The sequence below is a fragment of the Cnephaeus nilssonii genome, assembly GCF_951640355.1.
Source record: "Cnephaeus nilssonii genome assembly, chromosome: 3".
In the NCBI taxonomy this organism is placed as follows: domain Eukaryota; kingdom Metazoa; phylum Chordata; class Mammalia; order Chiroptera; family Vespertilionidae; genus Cnephaeus; species Cnephaeus nilssonii.
In genome coordinates, this window is record NC_137074.1 from 50,355,789 (window position 1) to 50,373,780 (window position 17,992).

Here is a 17,992-nt window from a genome sequence, read left to right on the forward strand (position 1 = left end):
CAGAAGGTGGAATAGGCAGGACTTGGCCTCTGGTGACTGGATGTGGGGCAAGAATGGGGTGGAGGTGAGGGGATAGAGGTGGGTGAGAATCAGGTTAAGTAGAGTGATAGCAGAACCAGTCAGGGAAGCTGGGTAGTCAGTGGGTGCTGAGCTGCAGCTCCCACACCTGGGGCCTCTGTTCCTTGCTGTCAATACAGGCTTTCCTGGAATTATCCTGCCCCCACTCTAGGCTCACAGCTCCAGGCCAGACCTGAGCTTCCCATCTGTCCAACCAGTTGCAAATTGGCTGCTCCTTCTTGGCGTCTCTGAGCACCGCAGTGCCAATGTGTTCAGCCAGAACCATTCATCTCTCCCACCCTCACCTCCGCCTCTTCCTTTTGGGAACCCCCATTTCTGTAAGCGGCACCACCCTCCGTCCAGTCCACTTCCAGACATAAGCCATCCACAGCCACAGGGAGCAGTGCGTGCCTGCAAAATCAATGCACAGCTCTGAAACTTTGGGTTTGGCTGAGCAGGCTGTTGTGAGGGGCAGGAGGGAGAGAGCAATTATCGGCCTTCAAGACCCCGCCTGCGCTGTTGGCAGGCATGTTTTTTTCCTGGGTGTCAATACAAGCCCGGGGTCATTTTTCAGTCTGCCAATGGCTGTAATTGCGTCAGGCTGAGTGGCTCTCCAGAGAATCCCCACCGTTCCCCCATTCTCTCCTCCCGGACACTGCTCTATAGACACGCCCCAGGCCATGGATCATGTTTTTCACATAACCCGTTAATTACTAAATAAAACAACCCAGCTTTCAACCTGATTAGCCCAGATTAATGGCCAGCAGCGGGTTTCACGTGCCCGCACCATTTATCACTGAAAAGAACTGTGTCTTTAATGATTTAGCTACCTGGCCCAGCAAGGCCTGCCCAGGACCGCAGGCCTCCGAGAGCAGTTAATTGCTGTTCTTCGTTTCTGACCTGGAAAGGCCCAGGTGACAGTTCCCATTAGCCAGGCCTGGCCTGCCTGATGACAAAGGATGGCAGGAAGCCCTTCCCTCCCACTTTGTGCAGAAGATATATCGAGGTCAAGTGTCCCCAGCCCCACCACGCCAGCTGCCCGCTGGAAGAGGTTGAGTCAACTTGTAAATTTATATGCTTTTCTCCCTTCCCCTGCCCACCTCCTGCCCTTTCTTCCTTTCTCAAAATGTTTGGAAGAGTGAATCATTTTTGTTTGCAATTGTGACATTTCACCAAGAATTCTAGGACCATTCATAAAAATGAGAAAAAAAAAGTTGTTTCCTGTGGTTCCTTTTTTTTTCCTACATTTTAGCATGATCTGGCCCTGCTGTGGGGTAGAGTGAGAACATTGCTTTAATCATTTGTCATTGAAAGATCCTTTGATTAAAAGGCTCTTCAAATGTCAGAACTGGTCTCAAGCATCTGGTCCAACTCTTGCATTTTTTCAGACAAGGGTGCTGAGGCCCGAGGTAGGGGAAATAAGTGATCCAAGGTAACACAGCGAGTTAGTGAGAGATGGAAACTATCCCCATTTTTCAAGGGAGGACACTGAGCCCTTGTTTTGTCCAATAGAACTTTCTGGAACAATGGGAATGCCTGTATCTTTGCTCTACCATGGAGCGGCCACTAGTCACCTGTGGCTGTAGAAGAACTGAATTATGGCTGCAGTGTCTTACTTTTCAGATTGTTCATTGCTATTGCATAGAAATACAATTCACTTCTTTATGTTGATCTTTTATCCTGTAAACTTGCTGAACTCATTTATTAGTTCTCACAGTTTTTTTTTATCGAGGTTTTTCAGAGCAGTTTTAACTTTATAGAAAAATTGGGGAGAAAGTACAGATAATTCCCACATACCGCCTCCCCTACCGCCCCCACATTGCACACAGCTCCTTTCCCCTATTGACATCTTACAATAGGCTGGTATGTTTGTTATAACTGATGAGCCAATACTGATACATTATTATTAGCTAAAGTCCTTAGCTTAGTGTTCACTCTTTGTGTTGTCAGGACTATGGGTTTTGAAAAAGGCATAGTGTCATGTACCCATCATTAAAGTATCATACAGATAGTTACACTGCCCTAAAAATCCTATTCATACCTCCCTCCCTCTCCCAGACCCCTAGCAACACCTCATTTTTTTTACTGTCTTTATAGTTGTGCCTTTCCCACAATGTCATATAGTTGGAATCATTCTATATAATAAAAAGCTAATATGCACGTTGTTCCCTTGAGTGGGAGTTCGACCAGGGGGCAGGGCCAGCCCACCAACCACCCGCAGCCCCTCCCCCCAGCAGGCCTGGCCCAATTGGCCCCGATTGGGGCAGGCTGACTGGACCCCACCGGTGCATGAATTTGTGCACCGGGCCTCTAGTATAACATATGTATAGCCTTTTCAGACTGTTTTTTTTCACTTAGCAACATACACCTAAGATTCCATCATGTCTTTTTACACCTCCATAGCTCTTTTTATCACTAAATAGCATTCCACTGTATACAAAGAATTGAGTATATGAAAGTTTGTTTATCTAGTCACCCACTGAATAATATCTTGGTTGCTCCCAAGTTTTGGCAATTATGAATAGGGCTACTATAAACATTAGTGTGCAGATTTTTGTGTGAACATAAATTTTTCACTTATTTGGGAAAATTGTACCAAGGAGTGCGCTTGCTAGATTGTATGGTAAGATTGTGTTTAGCTGTATAAGAAACTGCCAAATTGTCTTCCAAAGTGACTGTGCCATTTTGCACTTTCACCAGTAATGAATGAGAGTGTCTGTGGCTCCAGATCTTCACCAGCCTTGGTGTCATAAGTGTTTTCAATTTTTACCATTCTTTAGATAAGAAGTGGAATCTCACTGTTGCTTTAAAGAGCATTCCCCTAGTGTTGAGTATCTTTTCATTTGCTCATTTGTTATTTGTATATCTTCTTTGGTGAGGTGTCTGTTCAGATTTTTGGCCCATTTTTTAACTGGCTTGTTTGTTTTCTTATTGTTGAGTTTTCAGAATGCTTTGTATATTTTGAATAATAGCTCCTTGTTGGATATATCTTTTGCAAATATTTTCTTCAGGCCCGTGGCTTTTATCTTCAGGTCTCTTGGCAGTGTCTTTTGTGGAAAAGAAGTTTTTGATTCAAATAAAGTCCAACTTATCAATTATTTGTTTCATGGATTATGCCTTTGGTGTTGGTTGTATCTAAAAAGTTATCAACCCAAGGTCATCTAGATGTTCTCTTATGTTATTTTTGTTTTGTTTTTTAAATATATCTTTTTATTGATTTCAGAGAGGAAGAGAGAAGGAAAAAGAGATAGAAACATCAATGATGATAGAGAATTACCAATCAGTTGCCTCCTGCATGCCCCACACTGGGGATTGAGCCCACAACCCGGGCATGTGCCCTGACCAGGAATCGAACCATGACTTCCTGGTTTGTAGGTCAACCCTCAACCACTGAGCCATGCCAGCCGCGCCTCTTATGTTATTTTTAAGGAGTTTTGTAGTTTTGCCTTTAACATTTGGACTTATGGTCCATTTTGAGTTAATTTTTGTCAAAGATCATCCGACCATATTTCTGGAGGTCTATTTCTAGGTTTCTATTTTATTCCTTTGATCTGTTTGTCTATTCTTTCATTAATACCACATTGACTTGATGACTGTTACTTTATAGTAAGCCTTGAAATTAGTCAATGTCATCCTCTGAATTTATTTTTCTTTTTCAATTTTATGTAGGCTATTCTGGTTCTTTTGCCTCTTTATATAAACGTTAGAATCAATTTGTTAACAGCTATAAAATAACTTCCTGGGATTTTGACTGGGATTGCATTGAATCTGTATATCAAGTTGGGAAGAACTGACATCTTGACAATACTGAATCTTTCTACCCATAAAATATCTTCATTTATTTAGTTTTCTTTGATTTTTTGTAATAGGATTTTGTAATTTTCTTCACATATATCTTGTACATATTTTGTTAGATTCATACCTAAGTATTTTAATATTATAGGTGCTAATGTGAATGTTATATACATACTTTATTTACATATATACTAGGTGTACCAGTTAATAATGTGGATTTTTTTCAATAGATGGAGTTACACATATGTTGTTATATATGAGATTTGATATGTATGCTATTTTGTTGTATTGACAAGCTTAAAAACTTCATATGTCAAATTTTCTGAAGGTGTTAATGTCATAGATATTTTTACATTTAAAAATGTCGAATTTTGTGCCAAAAAAAAGAGAGCATTTGTGGGAAGTTTTAATCCATTACTTTATTTTGAGGAAAAGTGCTGCTGAATACTTCGGGAAGCTTGTGGTGAACATGCTCCATCTCAAGATACTTGTGAATGCTGGTTTAAACCCTTTAAAAGTGATGATTTCGATGTGAAAGACAAAGAACGTCCAGTTCAACTGAAAAAGTTTGAAGACCAACAATTACAAGCATTATTGGATGAAGATGTATGTCAAACTCAAAAACAACTTGCAGAAAGATTAAACGTTGCTCAGCAAACAATTTCCGATCATTTACAAGCAATGGGAATGATTTTAAAGGAAGGAAAATGGGTGCCACATCAACTGAACAAAGGACAGATGGAAAACTGAAAAGTCATCAATAAAATGTTGCTTAAACAGCACTAAAGATAGTCTTTTTTGTATTGAATTGTGACTGGTGATGAAAAGTGGATGTTTTGAGAATCCCACATGCACAAAATCATGGGTTGATCCAGGTCAATCATCAACATCGACTGCAAGGCCAAATCTCTTTGGAAAGAAGACAATGCTCTGTGTTTGGTGGGATCAGGAAGGTGTGGTATATTATGAGCTTCTAAAACCAGGTGAAACCATTAATACTGATCACTACTGACAACAAATAATCAATTTGAACCATGCTTTGATCATGAAATGACCAGAATGAGCCAAAAGACACAGCAAAGTAATTTTGCTTCATGATGACGCACCATCACACACTTCTCAAAACCAGTTAAAGACATGTTAAAAGATCTTGTCTGGGAAGTATTAACCCACCTGCCATATTCACCAGACCTTGCTCCTTCAGATTACCACTTGTTCTGATCAATGGCACATGCAGTTTCTGAGCAGCACTTCAAACCTTACAAAGAAGTGGAAAATTGGGTCTCTGAATGGTTTGCCTCAAAACAAGAAAAGTTCTATTGGGACAGTGTCCACAAATTACCTGAAACATGGGGGAAATGTGTAGCTAGCAATGGACATTACTTTGAATAAAGCACTTTTGATGTTTCTCTTGAAATTATCGTGTTTTCTTTGATTACAAAATCCGCCACTATTAACCTAGTATACACTTTAACAGCTGATAGCTCAAATTTTTTGTTGCTGTTGTTAATCCTTACCAGAGGACATATTTCCATTGATTTTTAGGAAGAGTGGAAGAAAGAGGGAAAAAAAGAGAGAAACAATGATGTGAGAGAAATATATTGATTGGTTGCCTCCTGCATGAGCTCTGACCAGGGCCCAGGCTGGGAAGGAATTTGCAACCAAGGTATGTGCCCTTGACTGGAATCAAACCAGGGACCCTTTGGTCTACAGGCTGATGCTCTATCCACTGAGCCAAACCGGCTAGGGCTGATAGCTTAATTTTGAAAATGAAATGTATTTTAATAAACATTGCCTTTATAATTATTCAAAGTGTGTGTATACATTTCCTATCTAATAAAGAGGGAAATTCTAATTGACCATCACACCCTCACAAAGATGGCGGCGCCCACAGCCAATAAGGAGGAAATATGCTAATTGACTGCCACACTGTCAAAGATGGCAGCATTCACAGCCACAAGATGGCAGTGTCCAGTCCCCTCAAACTCCTAGATGCCCAGGGCCAGCCCGAGGTGCAGGCAAGCCTCTGATGGCAGCTGCCCAGCCACCCAGGGGCACCCGAGGCTCAGGTAACCAGGGCCAGCCAAAGCGCAGGCAAGCCTCTGATGGCGGCTGCCCAGCCGCCCTGGGTCGGCCCAAGGCACAGGCAAGCCTCTGATGGCTGCTGCCCAGCTGCCCAGCTGACGCCCGAGGTGCAGGCAAGCCTCTGATGGCGGCTGCCCAGCCACCCAGGGCCGCCTGAGGCTCAGGTAACCAGGGCCAGCCGAGGCTTGTGCTGCCAACAATGGCAGCAGCAGAGGTGTGATGGGGGCGTCGCCTTCCCCTGATCACCAGGTCGCCTCCCACCCCTGAGGGCTCCCAGACTGTGAGGAAGAGGCAGGCCGGGCTGAGGAACCCCTGCTCATGCACTGGGCCTCTAACATATATCTATATATCTATATATCTATATCTATATCTATATCTATATCTATATCTATATCTATATCTATATCTATATATCTATATATCTATATATCTATATCTATATATATCTATATCTATCTATCTATATATATATATATATATATATATATATATATATATATATCTCACATCATATTTATATATTTGATTTTTTAGAGAGAGGAATGGAGAGAGAGAGAGAGAGACATTGATGTGGGAGAGAAACCTTGACTGGCTGCCTCCTGCATTCACCCTGCCCAGGGATCTAACCCACAACTTGGGTATGTGATCAGGAATGAAACCAGCACCCTTTTGGTGTATGGGATGCTGCTCCAACCAACTGAGCCACACTGGCCAGGGCTGTTATTATTATGTTCTTAATTTCAAATCCCAGTTGTTCACTGATTGAACATATGGAAACTATTGACTTTTGTATATTAACCTAGCAGCCTGCAACCTTACTATAATTGCTTATTAGCTCTAGGAGTTGTTTATGATTTGGGAGATTCTTTGTTGTTGATTCTTTTGGATTTTCTACAAAGACAATCATTTCGTCTGCAAATGAAGACACTTTTTTTCTCAATCTGTATGTTTGTATTTCCAAACAAAAATTTGTTTTTAAATAATTTGCATGTGCTGTTTTTTGCCCTTTCTTTTTCCTCTCTTTTAAAAAAGGCCTAAAATTTTACTATGTATAAGTGGCAAAAATAAATCTTCAATGCCTAACATTTAATTTTCAAATCCTATCACTGTATTAAATGGTCAAAGTGACATAAGTTTGTATATAAACTATTAATAATTAGGAACTAATAAAGGAATCTTTCTTCTAAATGTAAAATCAGCTCAGAATTTTCTGGCAGAATTGTACTTTTTTAGAAGTTCCTTTAGTAACTATTCTGTTTATGGCAAAATTTCTTAGTTTTGATTTGAACATGTCTTTATTCTGTTCTTCTTCTTGAATAATATTTTAGTTGGGTTTATAATTCTTGGTTGACAATTGTTTTCTTTTAGCTCTTTGTTTTTCTGTTGACTCCAAAAATATGTATTCTGTACATTTCTTTAGATCCATCTCCCTATTCACAATTTATTTTTCTTCAGCTGTGCCTAATTTTGTTTTTAATATACATTTAGTTTTTTTATTATCTATTTAGTTTTTAACTACAATAGTTCTATTTTCTCATGTTTAGAATACTATTTGGTTGTTTTACACAAATGCCTAGACTTCCTTGAAAGAATTTTGTTCCTTGCTCATGTTTTTTTAATCCCTTCTTTTATTTCCTAAAGCATTTTCTTTATTTTCCTTAAAACATACTCATATTTTTATTCTATGTCACATAATTTATATATATGAGGTTCTTGGGAGTTAATTATGCTGTTTGTTATTTATACCAATTCTTGCTTATAGTGGCTTTTTTTTTTCTTTTTTTAATGTGTGTGTGTCTTAAAGTTTGGGATTATGAGCTCATGTTCAGCTGGGTTTTTCTGTGAGAGTTATAAGTGCATCCCTACAGAAGGATATACATTTGCTTCTTCCAGGTGGCCCTGGGATGCTGTAACCCCAGACCATTTTAAAGTCAATTCTTCTGCTTAGGGTTTCCAGCCAACATAAATAATGTGAATTTAGTCCCTCATGCAGATAAATTTCATTTTCATCTTTCTGTAACCAGTGGGCAGATTATTTTTACTTTAGCCTTTTACTGAGACTATAACCCTTGGAGCTTCCCACTTTGGCGGGGGAGGGGAGCTCCAGTTCCAATTTCCCAGTTGTCTCAGGCTGAATGTCAAGGCTCTGTCCCCTGCAGGGCCATTGTAACTCCAGTTTGTTTCCAAGATTGACAAATGCTCTCAGAACAGCTGCAACTTCAGCACTAACTCCCTCTTCGGTTTTGTCTCTTAGTGATTTTTCTTACCTTCAGGTCAGCTCAGCTCTAAATCGAAAGGCATGCATGTTGTATTTCATCCAGAATATCTATGTGTTTTATTTCAGGAGTGATTTTCAAGCTCTCGAGTTATTTGCCAGAATGCCATAGCACAAGTTTCTTTCTAAAAGGAGTCAACTTTTCACTTTGTGGTTAAATATCACCTTTTCTTTGAAAGGATGGCTTGTATGTATATTGAAAATATCGACTAGGTGGCATACTACTGACATACCTACCTATCACCATCTATTTAAAACAATTACTAAATCTACCTAACTGGGCACATATGAACTTCATATACCTTGTAATAAGCCTAGAACAAATGATGAATTTTCTGTCTACTTGTCCAAAGTATGGATATCTCACTAACATATCTTGAAGAAAGGCATCATTAATATTAATAAAGCTTAAATTCTATATTTAATAATCTAATAAAATATATAGAAATTCTAATATTTTCTTGTCTTCATCCCTGTGGCTAATCCCTCTCTCCCTCTGGGGTATAGGTGCCAGTCCCTACACTGGAAACATTTTTGTTGTCACAGTTGGGAGAAGGTACTTCTGGCTAGTGGATGGAGGCCAGGAATTCTCCTAAACACCCTCAAATACACAGGGGAGCCCCCCACAATGAAGAATAATTTGTCAAAAATGTTCAAAGTGCTCAGGCTGAGAAACACTCAATTAAAGGCAAGTTCCTCAGAGTGCAATTCCAGTGTCTTAGTTTCATTCCCATGGTTCCTTGCCCAGTGCTCCTAATTCAGGTACCAGGGGCTATGCGTGCCTTTCTGCTGAATGACCCATATCCCCCTTCCCTCCCTTCCAGTTCTCCGCACAGTTCACGGGTTTGGTGTGTGAGTTGTCTTCCAGCTATCGTATTTATTATTTAATCTCTCCACCCCAGAACTAGATGGTTCACCAGGTTCAAGAGAAAGGCATTTTTCCTAATCCTTTGCTCCAGGCAATTATTCAGATAATGTCATTGTTCTAAACCAAAGGGCCTTTAGCTCTTCACTGTTCCCGGGAAAGGAAACTCCAGGTGACTACAATGCAATATCTCACAGTCAGTAAAAATAAAGACAGAGCTGGGATGAAGTGGGATGGAGTCAGAAACACAAGAGTGGAATGAACACAGTAGGGTGTGTGTGTGTTGCAGGGAGATTTAAAAAATCCCAGATGGCATATCCAAAACTCAGTGTAGCTTGGATAAGATGGTAAGCAAGGTCCAGGGCAGACTGGCAAAGAAGAGGCCAAAGGGGGTAAGAAGGGGAATACAGGCTCCAAACCACTCATTAAAGAAGGCTTGGAGAAATGTTTGCTAGAAATCAGAGGGGATCTTTACACCTGTTTCTGTTCAATCATGACACAAACCCGGATCAAAGAGCGCTAGGCCAGTGGACGGAGTAAAAGAAACCATTGCTACAAGGTGTGCCGGGGACTCTGCTGGCCTGAGGCCAAGCTGTGCATCCCCCCCCCCCCCCCCCTTTCTTCCCTGGGGACCTCACCGGGCCTGAGCCCACCCTGCCCCCAGAGGCTGTCTGGCCTACCCTTGGGTTTCCACTTCACAGAATGTCCAGATGGAATCTATTCTATCTCTGCCCCGCGTTTTGTAGGCGAAGAAACCAAGGGCACGGCTGCCCCTGGGTCCCATGCTGAGTCAGGTTCTTATTTTTGAGAGGCAGTCAGTCCTCCTTAGTTGGAGGGGCCTGAGAACAGGCACTCTCCGTGACCTCACAGGCCCTGAAAGGAAAGTGAGGTAGGTCAGAGTGTGCCCTGGGCTCACCTGGGCATGGGGAGCAATTCAGCTTGGAAGAACATTCAGCCCAAAGTGGAACCCAATTCAGCCGTAGGGAACAGATGCACAGAGGCTTTTGAAGCCTGGATCAATGCCTTTTCCCACAAGGAGAGAGAAAATAAAATCCATGTTGAACCCTCTCACGCTGCTAATGAAAAGGAGACGGGGCTGCTGTGGTGGGGGCAGCCAAGCAGCGGGGGAGGAGGCATTTATCCATTGAACTTTTTCTGCTTATGCAGTAGATCTTCATTATCTACAGTGTCCTGTGGTTCTCCAGTTCCCCAGGGAGATGCTTAATAACATGAACTGCTTAATAAGCAGTGACTGGTGCCCTCAAAGAGTGGATGGAAGGGGAAGGCCGTGCCTCCTATCTCCTAGTTCAGTGCGTTTCCTTTCTCACAGCTGATCTTTGAGATACTGGCCAGAGTCAGACAGAAAAGACAGCTGGCTCTCCACACGGGCCTCCAGCATCTGCTGTGGAAGCTGACTACAGGGCAATGTTGGCGGGCACTTTCTCTGAAAATGTTTTCAGGGAACTAAAACTCCCACTTTGTGTTCTCTTGAGCACAGATTTCCCACTTGGGCACTGTCTTAGGCTCCCCGCAGAAATCACATTTACCGTTTTTAAAAAATTTGTCAAACACTAAAAACAGCACTCAGTGTGTGTGCCAGATAATGACATAGGTCAGCAATTTTCAACCTTTTTTCATCTCCTGGCATACACAAACTAATTACTAAAATTCTGTGGCACACCAAAAAATGTATTATATTTTTTGCCAATCTGACAAAAAAATAGGTATAATTTTGATTGATTAAAAAAAAAAGAATAATAGTAATTACCTACCCTTTTTAAAGAACCAGGTGCCTATACTTGTATATAAGGATTTCTGGTACCAAGAATTAACCAATCAGATGCAACCCTATTATGTGACATGACCAATAAGATGCAACTCTGTTGTATGACCTATCCTATATAATAAAAGCCTAGGTGGCGTCACACCCTCGCGTGACACCCTCACATGACACCCTCAGTGATGTCATCACAAGATGGCCACCACAAGATGGATGGCATGGGAGGGCAGTTGGGGTCAACCAAGCCAGCAGGGGAGGGCAGTTAGGGGCGAGATCAGGCCAGCAGGGGAGGGCAGTTGAGGGGGACCAGGCTTGCAGGGGAGGGCAGTTAGGGGTGACCAGGCTGGCAGGGGAGGGCAGTTGGGGGTGAGATCAGGCCAGCAGGAGAGGGCAGTTGTGGGCGATCAGGCCACAGGGGAGGGCAGTTGGGAGGGACAGGCCTGCAGGGGAAGGCAGTTGGGGGCCATCAGATCGGCAGGGGAGGGCAGTTGGGGACAATTGGGCTGGCAGGGGAGCAGTTAGGCATCAATCAGGCTGGCAGGGGAGCGGTTAGGGGGAAATCAGGCAGGCAGGCAAGTGGTTAGGAGCCAGTAGTCCTGGATTGTGAGAGGGATGTCCGACTGCTGGTTTAGGCCCGATCAGATCGGGCCTAAAATGGCAGTCAGACATCCCACAAGGGGTCCCAGATTGGAGAGAGTGAAGGCTGGGCTGAGGGACACCCCCACCCCCTGTGCACAAATTTCATGCACCGGGCCTCTAGTATATTCATAGTTCAAGACATGGCATTCACACTGGACAGCTATTGTTGTATTGGCCATTGTCATTTTTTTTTTGGGGGGGGGAAGGGGGAGAAAGGTCAGTGCCCCAGACTAAATAGTCCGGTATTGCCTGTCTTAAAATTCTAGGTCATGGTCCTTACTCTTAAGGCATAGCCTTTCTAGGGTCTATACTGCACCCTCAAAATTTCTCTGCTCTGCTTGGGCCGGAAATCAAACATCTCTCAACACTGCCTGAATTCTGGGGTTCCTGTTCAGTTCTCAGGCCTGCAGCCTGGGACCTCTGCTAGGCTTTCTGGATCCTTGGCCTGTGTACATGTAGCTCTGTTATCAGCCAAAAACCCACAGTCAATCCCTGTGCAGACTTCAGGGGCCTGGCTTTCTGTGGAGTTCTTTCCTCTATGACAGTGATGGGCAACCTTTTGAGCTTGGTGTGTCAAACTTTGCCAAAAAACTGAGCATAACTCGGGTAGTGTGTCACTTTGAGGAAAAAACTAACTCCAAGACTCTAGTCGCAAATGTTTCATCCTCAGGAGCAGCAAATGTTTCATCCTCGGCATGCGGCCGCGTGTCATCAGAAATGGCTACGCGTGTCAGTGCTGACACGTGTGTCATAGGTTCGCCATCACTGCTCTATGACATCCTGTCACACAAATTCTAGCCTCTTCTAGCCTGGAGTTCCGATCTCTGCCTCCTCAGCTCAGAGAGAGCACTGCTCAGCTTGGGCTCTAACTTAACTGTAGCAGGGAAGCACCCCTGGGCAGAAAACTGGGGTGACCATGGGACTCTCCTCATGTAGTTTGTGTCTCTCTAAAATCTGTCTTCTACTGCCTATTGTTCAGAGTCTGAAAACACTTATCTCATATGTTTTGTCCCTGTTTGTAGTTATTTAAAGTGGGAGGGCAAACTATGTACCAGTTACTCCATTGTGGCTAGAAACACAAATCCCCACGTGACTTTCATTCTTTGGAATGTCAGCCCCGCTGATGATGCAGAGAGGAAGGGCCTAATTTCTCTTAAACTCTTCTAGTATTCTTTAACAAGTCCTTGCTTAAAGCAAGAAGTCATTCACCCTTGGCTAACTGTGTGATTGAACTGAGAAGGTTTATGGGCTTAACTAGAAACTGGCCCAAATGTATTATAGAGAAATGGCTGCTTTATTGTTAAACAAAATCTTTCCTGACTGGAAACTCCCAAAAAGAAAGAGGTTCAGCATAGGCAGACTTATTCTTCTCATTTTCTCTCTTACACCTAGGAAATAAACGTGATGTCACCACACATGAGATTATTGCTCCTTGTTATGCTCATCAACTTCTGCCAGAACCTCTATTTCCAGATTAGCAGAAAATGGAGATCAAAACCAATAAGCAATGAATGTTGTTCTTGCAAAAACCCATTTTAGCCTAAGATCTCACTGCCTCACTGCCCAGTGTAAATTAGTCCCACCTATTACTCTTGCCTTCAGCCCCCCCTTCTTTTATGTTAGAGCACTTAAAACAGTTTGCAATTACACATACTTCTGTGGGGCTTATTTTTTGTCTCCCCCAAATAGATTATAAACTCCATGAGGGCAAAACCTTGCCTGTAGCCCGAAGGTCTAGCATAGTAACTGATATATAGGATCTAAGAATTGTTTGTTGAATGAATGAATAGATGAATGAATCCACAAATAAACAGATCCCTTTGAAATCAGATCAAAAGGATAAAAATGGAAGGGCCTGAAGGATTAAAAGGGAAAGGACTAGTTTCTAAACAGCTAATAAGTTTTTAATCTTTAAGACACACAGCATTCTTGGCCAGAGATGACTGTGATGGGCTACTTTTTACCTGAAAAAAGATTGTTCCTGAAGAATCAGTCAAAAGAAACTGTTACTGAGAACTGGGCAGGAGAGTGTCTGCCCTTCTTTAGGGACAGCAATGGTCAAACCAGACCTTTGTGAGACAATAAATTTTGTTTCCAGATTGTACACCCACAATGGCCCTCCCTGAGAATAGCATGTGCCAGGGAAGGACTTCTTGTTCTCGTTGGGATGATTCAGCACACATGGGTTTTAATAACTCCCAGGGCACTGTCGATTCTATATGTGGCCTAGAGAACATCCTGTCTTCTCTTTATTATGGTGGCAGAAGAAACCAAGAACAAAGGCAGGGCATTCTTTGATTGAAGGAGTCCTGGATAAAGAATGCTAAAGATTATTAATCAAAATGTCTCATCTTGTGCATGGAGAAACTTGGTCTAGAGACCAGGATGAAACAGAATGAACCCAAGGTCACCTAATGAATAAGGAGCATCACAAAGATGAATTTCCAGGACATCTACCTCAAGTTCAGGCTGCTATTGTGTGTTTATTCCCCTCCCCTTCGCCTTTCCCACCCACTCCTGCCAATGTGCTAGGCTGTGTTTCAGCTTGAGTCCTCAATATTCTTTTTTTTTTTTAAATATATTTTATTGATTTTTCACAGAGAGAAAGAGAGAGGGATAGAGAGTTAGAAACATCGATGAGAGAGAAACATCGATCAGCTGCCTCTTGCACACCCCCTACTGGGGATGTGCCCGCAACCAAGGTACATGCCCTTAACCGGAATCGAACCTGGGACCTTTCAGTCTGCAGGCCGACGCTCTATCCACTGAGCCAAACCAGTTTCGGCTCAATATTCTTAAGTAAGAGCATGATACTTTTTATCTTGTATGATTGGAGAAAGTCAGCAAAGAAACCTTTTTTGGCAATGCACTCCTAGAAAAGTTTGAAAATGCTAGGGCAAGAGACCTTGCTCATTGTTTAGAATCAATAAAGGCTACACTGAAGATCAGGGTGGGATGGAGAGAGAACCTGTCCAGGAGTTTCAAGGCCCACACATGCGATGTCTCTGACCTGTTGCGTGAACTAGAAAATGCCCTTCTGTTCTTTGTCTCTTAGCTGCACATCCTGTCTAATAAAGAGGGACTATGCTAATTGACCCTCACGCCATCACAAAGATGGTGGCGCCCACAAAAATAAGGAGGGAATATGCTAATTGACTGCCTCGCCCTCAAAGATGGCGGCATCCACAGTCAATACAGAGGGAATATGCTAATTGACTGCCACACCCTCAAAGATGGCAGTGCCCACAGCCACAAGATGGCGGTGCCCAGTCCCCTCAGCCCTGCCGGGGCGGCAGGAGCGTGGCAAGGCTCCACGTGCCTGCCTCCAGAGTCCCCCAGTCCCCTCAGCCCCCCAGCCACCCAGAGCCGGCCCAAGGTTCAGTCAAGCCTTGGATGGTGGCTGCCCAGCTGCCCAGGACCACCCAAGGCTCAGGTAACCAGGGCCAGCCAAGGGTTGCACTGCCAGCAGTGACAGCAGCAGAGGTGTGATGGGGTATAGCCTTTCCCTGATCACTGGTTCGCCTCCCGCCCCTGAGGGCTCCCGGGCTGAGAGAGGGGGCATGCCGGGCTGAGGGACCCCCCTCCAGTGCATGACCCCCCACCGGGCCTCTAGCCTGTAAAATAAGAAGGCTGGAACAGACCATCTCTACCATTCTACCTGACTTCTATCTTATTCTAAAACAGTAACACACTTGAGGGAAATGTGTATTACCGTTGTATAGATTTCTCTGAATATTATCTGAAACAGAAAAGGTTCCCTATTTCTGAAGAAATAGCACACAGAAGCCTAAACTTGCATCCAAAACAAGCAATCTGAGAAGACTAGTGATGGTAGATATCTAAGATAAACTTACAAAGCCTGATACAGTCCCCAGAACCATTTTCCCCACAAAGTGGGTAAAGTGAACTTGTCTGCATAAGCTCTCCTTTGGGGTTTAAGATGTCAGGATCCTACGTCTAGTTTCTCTTCTGACCAGCAGGTAAGTCTAGTCAACTCCCTTTTATGATAGAGCTTCATTTATAAATTTAATACATAAAGATAGAAATAAACTATTCATGACTATTATTCATATCTGAAGATGAGAGCTGTGTTTGATGAGGAAGAAATCTAAATAGCTCTTTTAAAATGCTTAGAAAGACATACTGTTACCAGTTCAGAGGGTCTGTGAAGAATAGTGTTCTATGAAGTCCTTTTATATTTCCACAAATAAACAGACTCAGATATGGCAAGTAGAACCCTAATGTAACTGATTACTAACTGTGACCATCACACAATCGTTATTACTATCCTAATACATCTATATTTTATATAATAAAACCTCACCCACAGGTATTTAATATGCATAACTTAAAATATATAATGTATCCTGTTATAAAAACAGGATGTGCTTGTCTTCTCAACTGTCAGTTCTTAAGGAGGAGTCCAGCAGCTGTCTAACATCTTCTGAGACATCAGCTAATATGAGGTTAGAAGCAATGATGATTGCTGGATAGCATTGACATGAAGGAATTTTCAAAAGGCAGAAAGGGAAACATTCTGGGTGTAATGAAGGGAACTAACAACTTGATGTTATTGAAAGTGAGGGAAAAATGGAACAAGACAGCCTTTTTGTCATATTGATCATAAAAATATGCTTTTTTTGTAATGTTGAAATTTCATTCTTTGAAGGGTGTACTGACTCTCAGAACATGTCAAGGGATGGAGTTGTTCCAGAAGATTCTCAGGGTCTTCTCCAGCACAGGATTCTCAGAGCTGGGCAGAGGTAAGACAGGGCTCTGACTTCAAAGTTTCCTTTCTTCTGACAACTCTGACTCCTCCCAGGTGGCGCACTGCTGTCCTGCAAGTTCACTGGGCTAGAGATAAGCTGCTGGAGAATAACAAGAAATTGGGAAGTCTATGATGTGGTGGGGACAGGGGTGTAGGCAGTCTGAGCTGGAATAACCAGATCTGACCCCTCTCATCTACTCAAAGATATTACTCCAGTCATTTTCCTCTCCTGTATATTCAACTTGCCCTGTCAACAGCCTAAACAGAAATCATAAACAGAATCCCAAATGCCCCTCTAACTATCACCCTATTTCTCTCCTTTTCTGGCCTGCCAAACATCTTGAGAGATTTATCTTCTCATCTCATCACCAAATTCCCTCCTCTAATTCTCTCTTAATTCCCCTGCCAGACTCATCCTTCCCTCCACCACACCAACTTGCCACCAAAACTGCTCTTATCAAGGCCACCAAGAGTCTCCACGTGGCTAAATCCCACCAACAATGCTCATCTCTCATTGTCCTTAACTGTCAGCAGCATCTCACTCAATGGAATGATTTTCTTCTCTTGAAATTTCTCTTTCACTTTGCTTCCTGGACTCCATACTCTCCCAATTTCCTCCTATCGGACTGTTCATTCCTTCTCAGTCTCTGGCTCATTCCTCCTCATGCTCCAGCTGCTCCAGGTCTCCATGTTAGGATGTCTTTTCTCTACATATATTCATCTACTTGGTGATCTCATTATTTTTATAGCTTTAAATAGTTCTCCACCTGTATTAGTTTCCTTTTCTGCTATTATAAATTACCATAAACTTAATGACTTACAATAACACCAATCAATTCTCTTGTAATTCTGGATGTCAGAAGTTTGAAATGTATCTTGTTGAACTAAACCAAGCTGTCAGCTGAGCTGGTTTCTCTGAAGGCTCTTGGGAGAATCTGTTCCTTGCCTCTTCCAACTTCTAGAGGCTGTCACCATTCCTTGTCTTGTGGCCGTATCACTTTAATCTCTGCTTCCATCATCACATCAACTTCTCTTCTGACTCATTCCTTCTGTGTTCCTTTTATAAGAACTACTGAGATCATACTTCAATCATCTAGGATCATGTCCTCATCCCAAGATCCTTAACTTAATCATATTTACAAAGTCCCTTTTCACATATAAAGTAACATGCATGGGTTCTGGAGATTAAAATGTGGACATATTTGGGGGCCATTATTCCATACCAGCCTAGACCTCTCTATAACTCAGACTTGGGTACCCAATTGCCTACTCTGAAACTCTGCTGGAATATCTAATAGGCATCTTAATACTAACAAGATGATAAATGAGCATTTCTTGTAATCTTTCTCATCTCAGTTAATGCCAACTCTTTCCTCCTCGTTGCCCAAAACTTTGCAGTCTCCATTAATTCTTCTCACATAACACATGAATTCTCACATAACACATTCAATTTTAGCAGAAAATTTATTTCCTTTCTTAAAAATGTGCCAGAATCCTTCTACTTTATACCGTATCCAGTGCTATCAGCCTGTCTCAACTCTTTGTTATTGTTCACCCAGATTATTGCAACACCTAACTGATTAGGCTCTCAGCTTTCTGCACTGCCCTCCTGCAATCTATGATCCTGCTGAAGCCTAAGTTGGATCATGCCATTCTTCTTAAAACTCTGCCAAACCCTACATGACCTGTGCCCTCATAATCTTCCTGGCCTCCTCTTCCTCCCCTGAC